The sequence below is a fragment of the Euprymna scolopes genome, chromosome 18 (genome assembly GCF_053919585.1).
Source record: "Euprymna scolopes isolate OS-2025 chromosome 18, ASM5391958v1, whole genome shotgun sequence".
NCBI classification, from domain to species: domain Eukaryota; kingdom Metazoa; phylum Mollusca; class Cephalopoda; order Sepiida; family Sepiolidae; genus Euprymna; species Euprymna scolopes.
Window position 1 is genome coordinate 61602082 of NC_136499.1, and position 10000 is coordinate 61612081.

The window sequence follows — 10000 nt, forward strand, 5'->3', positions numbered from 1 at the left end:
TAAAACACTATCATTTTATTATGAATTATTGTAAAATACTATCATTTTTTTATGAATTATTGTAAAACACTATCACTTCAACTTATTCTCTTGATGTATATCCATCTGCATCCAAACTGGATCGCTGTATAACAATCATAAATTTCAGTTTTCATGATTTCATACGTTTATTTGGGTTTGTACATCTGTAGCAGTTTCTTTATGTACGACTTGTGCCTGTTGCTCATATGTGTTCGCCTTCAAGGAGTTTTCCTTTATATTTCAACCGTTTTTATTATTGTTATACATTGTATCTTCTCAGCCATCTCTTTGATTCCAATTTCTCTTTATCTTAAAGGTTTTTGAAATGTTTGGTTCTAATTGCGTTATCTTGTGCGGCTGTTATTACTGATTCAGTTTTTTCTGTTTAGTTTTCCTTTTTGTAGCCATTCCCATGTGTTTTTCGTGGGTTCCATCTTTTTTCATCATTATGAATCGTGCGAGTAGCTGTTTCTCTTCCCACTTTTATTCGTCTTATCCTTTTTTTTTTCTTTTTTTCAGTGTCTCTTGTTGAATTAATTCTTCTTTCGATTTACTGCATATTGTGACTTTCATTTTCAAGTACTGCTGTCGGTGTGTGCATGTTCCATTTGTTTCATGTTTCCAAGATGCAGTTGTCTGCACAATACTTAGCGCACTGACTTTTTTTTATTAATAATAGTATTGTTATCATTATTAATAATACTCACAAGAATTTTCACACAGGCCAGAATCAAATAAATCTCTTGGGGATAAACCTGTGATATTCCATGGAGTCTGAGTGACAACGAGTCCACCCCCAGATTTCCAGCACTCCCCACCTCTTTAGATAACCTTTGCATATTAGTTTGCGTTATCGCAATAGCCGTTTACCATTTATTTATCGGTGGTAACGATCGTTTGTCTTTACTGGAATTTCAGCTGTAATAAGCCTACCCAAGGTCCCAGCCCATCTCGCACACATCCAGTGGAGGTCTAGTTAGTGCCTTTTCTCCTTGGTCTTCACATTTTTCTTCCTCAATAATTTGATGTGGCCCCAGTTTATACCGACACTACAATTATTTATTTATCATTATTATTATTAGTAGTAGTAGTAGTATTTTTATTAGTAGTAATAGTAGTAGTAGTAATAGTGGTAGTAGTACTAACAGAAGTAGTAATAGTACTACCAGTATAAATGCGAGATAATAATAATGCTGATAATAAAAATAATACAGAAGTCAGGAGCTTTATAGTTTTTGTAACGCGAGAAGAATATCTTCAAGAATATATGATTTTAGTTGATGAATTTACGAACAGAATCATTCCGGGTTGGTACTTTTAAATGTTTTTATAATATTATTTATATAAGGCTCTACCCATGCATAGGCCACATTTGGTACAATACCGTTTTTGATTCGTATAATAAACAATGTGAAATTGTATGTGCTGGATACGTGTGTACGTGTGTGTGTACGAGTGTACACGTGTATCTGTATTTTTTTTGGATAAAAGACAAAAAAATGAGAATGTTTCCGCTTCTATGGGTTACATTATTGACACTGAAAGTGATGCAACTTTAATTTTACTATTGTCTTTGTATGTCATCATTTATACATCGTATATTTCACGGAGACATATTGATCTTCATCTAATTTGTCATGAGCTATCAAATTTGAATCCCGACTATGCAGCATTTTCTGTCATACTGTTTCGATTTACTCGTCTATCTTTATTTATATATATATATATATATATATATATATATATATATAATGTTTTCTTTAGTGCAATACATTTTAATTTATACATATATATACATATATATATACATATATGTGTGTGTGTATATATATATATATATATATATATATAAATTAAAATGTATTGCACTAAAGAAAACACATTTTATCAATAGTGCAGACCGCTCGGCGTTTCCCGGTCTTAAAATACGCGTAAATATTACGTTTTAATTAATGCAGTAATCTTATTTATTAAAAATCAAACATACCGTACATATAAAACGTAACGTTTAATTCATTTAGAAATGAAGTACAAAATAAAACAGAAAGAAACTGAGACATGCGAGTATTATGTTTTTTTTCTAAAAAGTTCACTTCTTATAAGTAAAATACATACTCGAGTTGAGATCGAAAAACCCCCCAAAGACAGTGTGTCTCGTACGATAACATTCAGAATCGCTTGATACGATCTATAAACATTGCTTTTTTATCCTACTTAATCCGTACATAAAGAGGTTGCTATGTTTTTGTTAAACCATTGACAAACAGACAAAAATACGATGACATCCACGTAATTAATTTGCAATTTTGACACCTTAGCAGTCCTTTTCACGTATATATATATATATATATATATATATATATATATATATATATATATGATTGATGATTGCAACCTCTTGTCAGACGAGTGCCGCTCCCTCAGACACTGAAAGTCCATGTGACGAAAATGACTATAGTCCTGCCGGTGAATTAAAACGCTCAAGCAGACATGACACGGAAGGCGGCCACTGATATACATACATATATATATACATGCACGCATACATACAGATATATACATACATACACATACACACATACATATAACACACATATATGCTTACATACATACACAATACATAATACGCATACGTACACATACATATACTTACATACACATACACAAGACGGTCATTGGCATACATACATACATACATATATATATGTATATATCTACGTAAATATACATATATACACATGCACACATACATATCTGTAAACATACACACATATATACATATATATACATGCACAATGCATAATACACATACATATACATACACACATGCATACATACACATATACATACATATATATACGCACACATACAAGTACATACACACATATACATACATATACACATACGTACATATATACATATATATATACATATATACATATATATATATATACATACACTCTCTCTCTTTCTCTCTCTCTATATATATATATATACAGCAGACAGACAGACAGACAGACAGAGAAATCAATACGAAAAATATATAAATGATTATATCTTTTCTGTATTTATTTCCTAATTTTTGACGTCTAGGAATAAAAATGTCTTTCGAGGAAAACGAAAACGTGACTTTCAAGAGCACGTATTTTCGAAGGACCCTTCGGTCTTCTTCAGTGTGAATTACAGAGACATAATGCGGAGCGGGCAGGGCTTGCAAGAGGAGGAGAACGGCCACACACACATACACACACACACACACATATATATAATTATATATACATACATATATATAATTATACATATGTAATGACATACATACATATAGATATAATTATTCATATATACACATATATATGGTTTTATATATAAATATATATATATATATACATGTATAAATTTATCTTACATTACAAATGTTTTGTGATATATCTAACATTATTTTCGCCTCTCTTCCTCTCCATCAACACACTCCCTACTTTTTAACTCAATAACTAAAACGTTGAAGAGTTGGAAAGACGGTAGGGCTACCATATATCAAGGAATTTTTGTGCTCAAGTATTAATTTTTCTACATGGCCACCACTATTCTCAATGTACTTTTACCATCCCGTTTTGATGCTTTGATCGTAAAATTCTGTAGCACGCTTTACTATTCACATCTTTCTAACCATATTAAATTCGACAAACCCATCTACTAACTAAACTGACATGAAAACCACCTTTTTTTTTAACGTTCGACAGACGCTGGTGAACACTGCACGGTTCATTTCTTTTTTCTGCGTGGCCGAATTCGATAGCGCATTTTTTTCTGACACTATCCATGGGATTTGCTTTGTAAGAGTGTCACATCGTTAATATCTGCAACAGTGCGACTAAACTTACATGTTATGAATTCCAAAATCTATTTCTATAAATATCATTGTTTTAATACAATGTCTCACTGAATCAATGACACTCGGCCACATCCTCAAAATTCAATTAATGAAATAGCACAAAGAAATATAGCAAAGCCTAAAGACAGTGTGTCAAGTACGATAACGATTAGGTCAGCTCGCCACGATTTAAAAAAGTGTTTTAAACTTTCTTGTTCTTTACATCAGGAAGCTGTCATGTAGACGATTCGCGCATGCGCAGCTGCGAAACAGTTGACAAAAAGATAAAATTGGGATGATCCCCCCCCTTACTTACCAATTTTTCAATTAATTCTATAACTACACAAACTGATCAACAACATTTTCCTAAAGCGGATCATAAATGTGCGCGTGGGGAGAATAACTCATCATTCTAGTTATCAATTTAATAGAGTCATGTATGATGACGTCATATATGAGGTCATCACAGATGTCATGACGAAAGTAGTTTCGACTTGGCCACGGCAGGTAAATATATATACATATATACACATATAACATATGTATACATATATACACACACACATATATGTTTTATTTTTATTAACTTTTTTTCTGTTTTGTTACATGATTGTTTCAGCTATGCGACCCTTTTTTGGCCGTCGTGTAGCCTCCTCAGACTCAGGGGAAAAGTCTGAGGAGGCGCGTAGCTGAAACAATAATGTAACGGTCGCGTAGCTGAAACAATAATGTAATTAAACAGAAAAAAATGTAATAAAAAATAAAACGCATATTTGCTCTACAACAGTATTAAGCACTTTCTTCAGGGTTTTATTAATTACCATTTCTACTATATATATATATATATATATATATATATGCATACATTTATATACATATATAGTCTTATTTATAGTATTCCGAATTTTATTAGGTGTATACAATTGAAAATAATGTAACCGTTCATATACCAATAAGTTTTAAGTCAAAATGAGATGACTTAAACTATAAGCTTCAAAATTACCATATTTCATAATTGAGCATTCATATATTGTTTTAACAAAATCAAGACATCAAAGAATAGATTGATAGCAACAAATAGTGTCTTTCATCGTTAGATACAATTGTTTCAAGACTAATTGGACAAATTCAAACCCTATATCGTTTGAAAATTTGCATTGTTAAAGTGTTCTTTTTATTCAACACGTCTGATGAAAGGCTATTCTTGTGAAAATTTTCAAACGATATAGGGTTTGAATTTGTGCGAATAGTCTGGAAACAATTGTAACTAACGATGAAATACACTATTTATTGCTATCAATCTATTCCTTGGTGTCTGTCTGTCTGTCTGTCTCTCTCTCTCTATATATATATGTCTATATATTAATGTCTGTCTATATATATATATGTATATATATAACGATGAAATACACTATATATATATATATATATATATATATATAATGAGAAAAAGAGAAAAAGGGAGAAAGAGATGACATTCAACATTTAATAGTCCACTTATGTTTTGAAAAATCCACAACATAACTGTTACTGAGCAATATAAATGTAAAGATGCTGTGAGGCACACACACACCACATGTAAATTGTACAGAGTAAATTTCACAGAGTACAGTGACTGTACTCTGATGTTACCTGCTAGAATTACACAATGCATTCTTAATACAGTTAAGAAGGTACGGCTGAAAATAAGATGTTTTATAGTGATATAAGTCAAAAGAAACAAAAACAATAATAATAAAAAAACAAATATAATGTTTGTGAAAATCAATTTTTTACACATACCCAATATATAACACATATATGATTTCGAAATACGTATCATTTAGATTCATCCGACTAGTGTTCTCTTGTCATTTTCACAACGCCAGATTTATCTTGTCGAACTAAGGAATTTGAAAGGAATTTCGGACGGAACCCTTTATTTACTTCACGTTCTTGTTCCGTCAGCCATGACTGAATAAATGTCCTAAGTAATTTGCAATTGTAATTTTCTGGTCTCAATCTCCAAATTTCAGGAGAATATCACTTTACATTGGATTTTTCTAAAAACTCTAACTATTGCGTCACGGATCCTTGCGGACAGTTTTTTTACGAATTTTTTTGTAGCCATTCACCTATTTTTATTTCTAGTTTTAAATATCACTATTTATTACTAATTATTATAACTATATACGTCTATATATAACTTTATATATATATATATGTATATATTATTGTTTACTTATTACTGTATATATGGTATATCATTAAGAATTAGATGTTCTCATATCGTGTTAAATTCTATACTAGTTCTACTTAGTAACTAATTTTCTCCCAGCTTATTTGATGCTTCTTTCAGCTGTCTTATTTTCCACCATACTCCTGTGTCGATAATTTTTATTTCGTCCTATAATGGTAGATGACTTTTCTTTTTCCTTCAAATATGTTTAGTCATACGCATTTGTTTTAATTCTTCCGCGTATTATGGCGTTTCTATGTTCTTCTAACCGCCCCTTTAGTTACCGACATATCCCACTTTGTATAGTTGTCCACATTTACATGGGACTTTATCTGCAGCGTTTTTGGTCATGACTTTGTCTGTAAGGGGTCTTGATTCTCATAAGCTGCTTCCGGAGAGTTGAATCGCTCCCGAATACTGTCCTGATTTTATATGCAATGCATATTCTCTGCCGTTTGCCTATCAAATCCTTTATGTATTGTATACAATCTATGGTGAGTTTCTGAGTAGTGTCATTTAATATCTGGTCCACATTTCTTGGAGCTGACGTCATGTTCTCTAGGTAGTTGTTTTCGTGGAGGGTTTCTCTTAGACTGTTCGCCCCCTCTTGATATGCTTTGCTGTTACTACATATTGCTTAGTCACGGTGTTGTAGACAACGGACGATTCCTTTCTTTATAATTTATCGATTGTGGGAGTTGAAGTTTAGGTACTGTCCAGTGAAAGTTGGCTTTCGATATACATGACATAGACCCCGTACCAGTACGCGTAATCAGCACATCTAGGAAAGGTAATTTGCTGTTATCTTTTTTTTTCGATCGAAAATTGTATAGTTGGACGACAGAGTCTACATAAATCTAAATAATACAAATAACCATTCCTCATCAAAATATTCAGAAACATAATTTCGAAATAGTCTTTTTTCATTTGTCTCTATTCAGGTATAATTGTTGCAGTTCCTATATCTGTCAAGCAAACGCACCCCGAACGTTGTTTGAATATTTAAACTGAGGAACACCCAAGAAATGACATTTTTTTTTGTTGAAAATCGATCCGATAATAATTTTTTTCTAGAAATTTTTCTGCGGTTGGAAATTTGAGAAGCATTGTCAAAAGGCCTTTGAGACAAACAACGGTGGTATTGATTGCATAATAGGTCGAATGTATGCGGTGGGGCGGTTTCGACAAGAGACATGCTGACATATGAGTCTCGAGAAACGGTAGATGAGATTGACATCCGCCTAAACGGAATTAGGGCGTCGGCAAGGCAAAAAAAAAAAAAAAAAAACGGAACACGTGAGGGTCGTAGAATTAAATGCCACACGATTCAGGCACCCAATAAATCAATAAATCAGGGTTAGCTCATATTTATCTTCTCTCCATTTTACTCCTTTAATCTCTCTCTCTCTTTCCCCATCGCTATTTCTCTCTCTCTCGCTCTCTCTCTCTCTCTCTCTCTCTCTCTCTATATATATATATATATATATATATATATATATATATATATAAGGTGCATATGCTTTTATCTCTACTATTATAAAAAAGGAACTTTGTTTGGATGTCTGTGAATTTATTCCCTATGAACTCGAAAACGGCAGGATCGATTTTTACGAAATTTCACACGAAGGTAGTTTATGTGGCTGGCGGTGTGCTTGGAGAGGTTTTGTGTATCGATAATAAATACTCGAAATAAGCCGACGAAGAACGAGCAGATGATTTAGACAAAAGTTAATCTCTTACACAGCCTAACATCACAAGTGCATTTGAGAAGTCTTATTACCACACAGGCTGAAAGGCGCAACATATAATATCAACAGTAGGTTCGTTACAAGGGCGTATTCGAAATGAATGTTTCTCCTTAGAGCACAAAGCAGGATACTTGACTTTGGCATTTTAAACTTGAATTCAAGCCATTACATTTAAACTAATTTTAGAATATCAACAGAATATCAAGTTTATTTCAGTGAAATTTAGATAGCAATATTTTTGTAAACGTAGACATAGCGAGTAGCCTGTGATGATTCCACCAGGTACATCGTGACGGGTCCTCAATTAAAGCAGGCAATTAATTGATTGGACTGTAAAATTGGCTATTCCATCGATTTCGATGACAAGAAAAAATATGGGAATGTGAAATATTCGTTGATAATCAATCAATCTCGGGCAACGCCGGGTTACCCTGTTAGTATATTTACAAATGTATTCGTTTATGTGTATATCAATATTTATATATATATATATATATATATATATATATATATATATATATATATATTGAGTAAAAATATCAAAAATAGTGAATTAAAAATCAGTTTAAAAAGGAAAAAAAAGCAAAGAAAATCAACAAAAATAAAATTAAATTAATAAGTCGATTAAAAAAAATCACGAAATGTAATAAAACCCGTCTGAAAGAAGGAAAAGAAAGTTTCTTTCTATTTATTTATTTATTTATTTTTTTGTAGAATTGTTGTAATAGTAAGCGGAAGAGGATAGAAACGAAAAAACAAACAAAAAAACCTTGGATGGAATATGTCCTCCCAAATAGTTATAACTGTTACCGAAAACTGATGACAAGCGCCTATATATATATATATATATATATATATATATATATATATATATATATATATATATATATATATAAGGTTGGTGAAAAAATGATGTCGTTTTATTTTACGTATATATATATATATATATATATATATATATATATATATAACTACTTCATTTATTCACATAAATTTAATATACGAAAGTATAGATTTATGCGTAAACTTTAAGTATTTACTTCAAAAGTGCTCTATACGTAGGTAGAGCTAGTTAGTAATTTATAAAATATATATGGCGATAAAGCTACACTGAATATTCTGCGTTCCATCCAACTATAGGATTCGTCAGGCTTATGCGCATAAGCCTGACGAATACTATAGTTGGATGAAACGCACAATATTCAGTGTAGCTTAATCGACATATATATATATATATATATATATATATATATATATATATATATATATATATATATATAAACAGGCTTCTATAGTCTAGGACAGACTAAGGATACCCACGAAGGGTTGCCTGCGCGTGAAATCGCCAACCACAACTCTCCTGAGACGACATTGTTAAATACCAGTGAAAAATGAAGCACAGGACGGCTGGAAACAAATGCCGAGATAAGCGGAGAGCACATACAGCACCTAGAATTCCAAGATGGTGACCCATTTAGTATTGACCAAGTTCAACGTTGCTTAACTTCGGTGATCTGACGAGAACCGGTGTGTCAACGCGATTATGCCGTATGTATATATATATCTAATAAAAGCTGACATTATTTTCCACCAACCTAATATATATATATATATATATATATATATATGTGTGTGTGTGTGTGTGTGTGTGTGTGTGTGTGTGTGTGTGTGTGCGCCCGCGCGCGCGCGAACGCGCGCGCGCGTGAATGAGTGAGGTATAGGTTGGTATTTATATTGAATATAAGAGATGCATTTTACAAATATCATATACTTCTGCCACAGTTCTAAAAATATTGAAATATATATTAGTTGAAGAGGTCAGTAAAGTTCCTGTTTGCTTAAATGGGATAATGCTGCTTATATATATATATATATATATATATATATATATATATATATATATATATATATATATATATACATAGTTATGATTAAATTATAATTATTATTTTATAACTACTGTCATTAGTGTCTCGTGCTTACGCAATCATCTTTGTAGGTTGACTGTTCCTGTCGGCCCGGAGAATCGAACGCAGCCACGAAGCAACGTTTCGCTCCATTTGCTTAGATTTATTCTCCGTCCATCAAACAATTGCCACCAGAATAAATAATATACAAGTACTTGTAATTATGTTTGATAAA

The 10000-nt window shown here is 31.9% G+C and overlaps 1 protein-coding gene and 1 pseudogene across 1 annotated transcript in view; one reads left to right on the forward strand and one right to left on the reverse strand.

Annotated features, from left to right (window-relative positions):
• LOC145297634 (uncharacterized) overlaps window positions 1-10000 on the forward strand; it is a 546925-nt gene that overhangs the window by 5844 nt on the left and 531081 nt on the right. The window lies entirely within an intron of this gene.
• Window positions 9296-9412, reverse strand: LOC145301552 (5S ribosomal RNA; annotated as a pseudogene).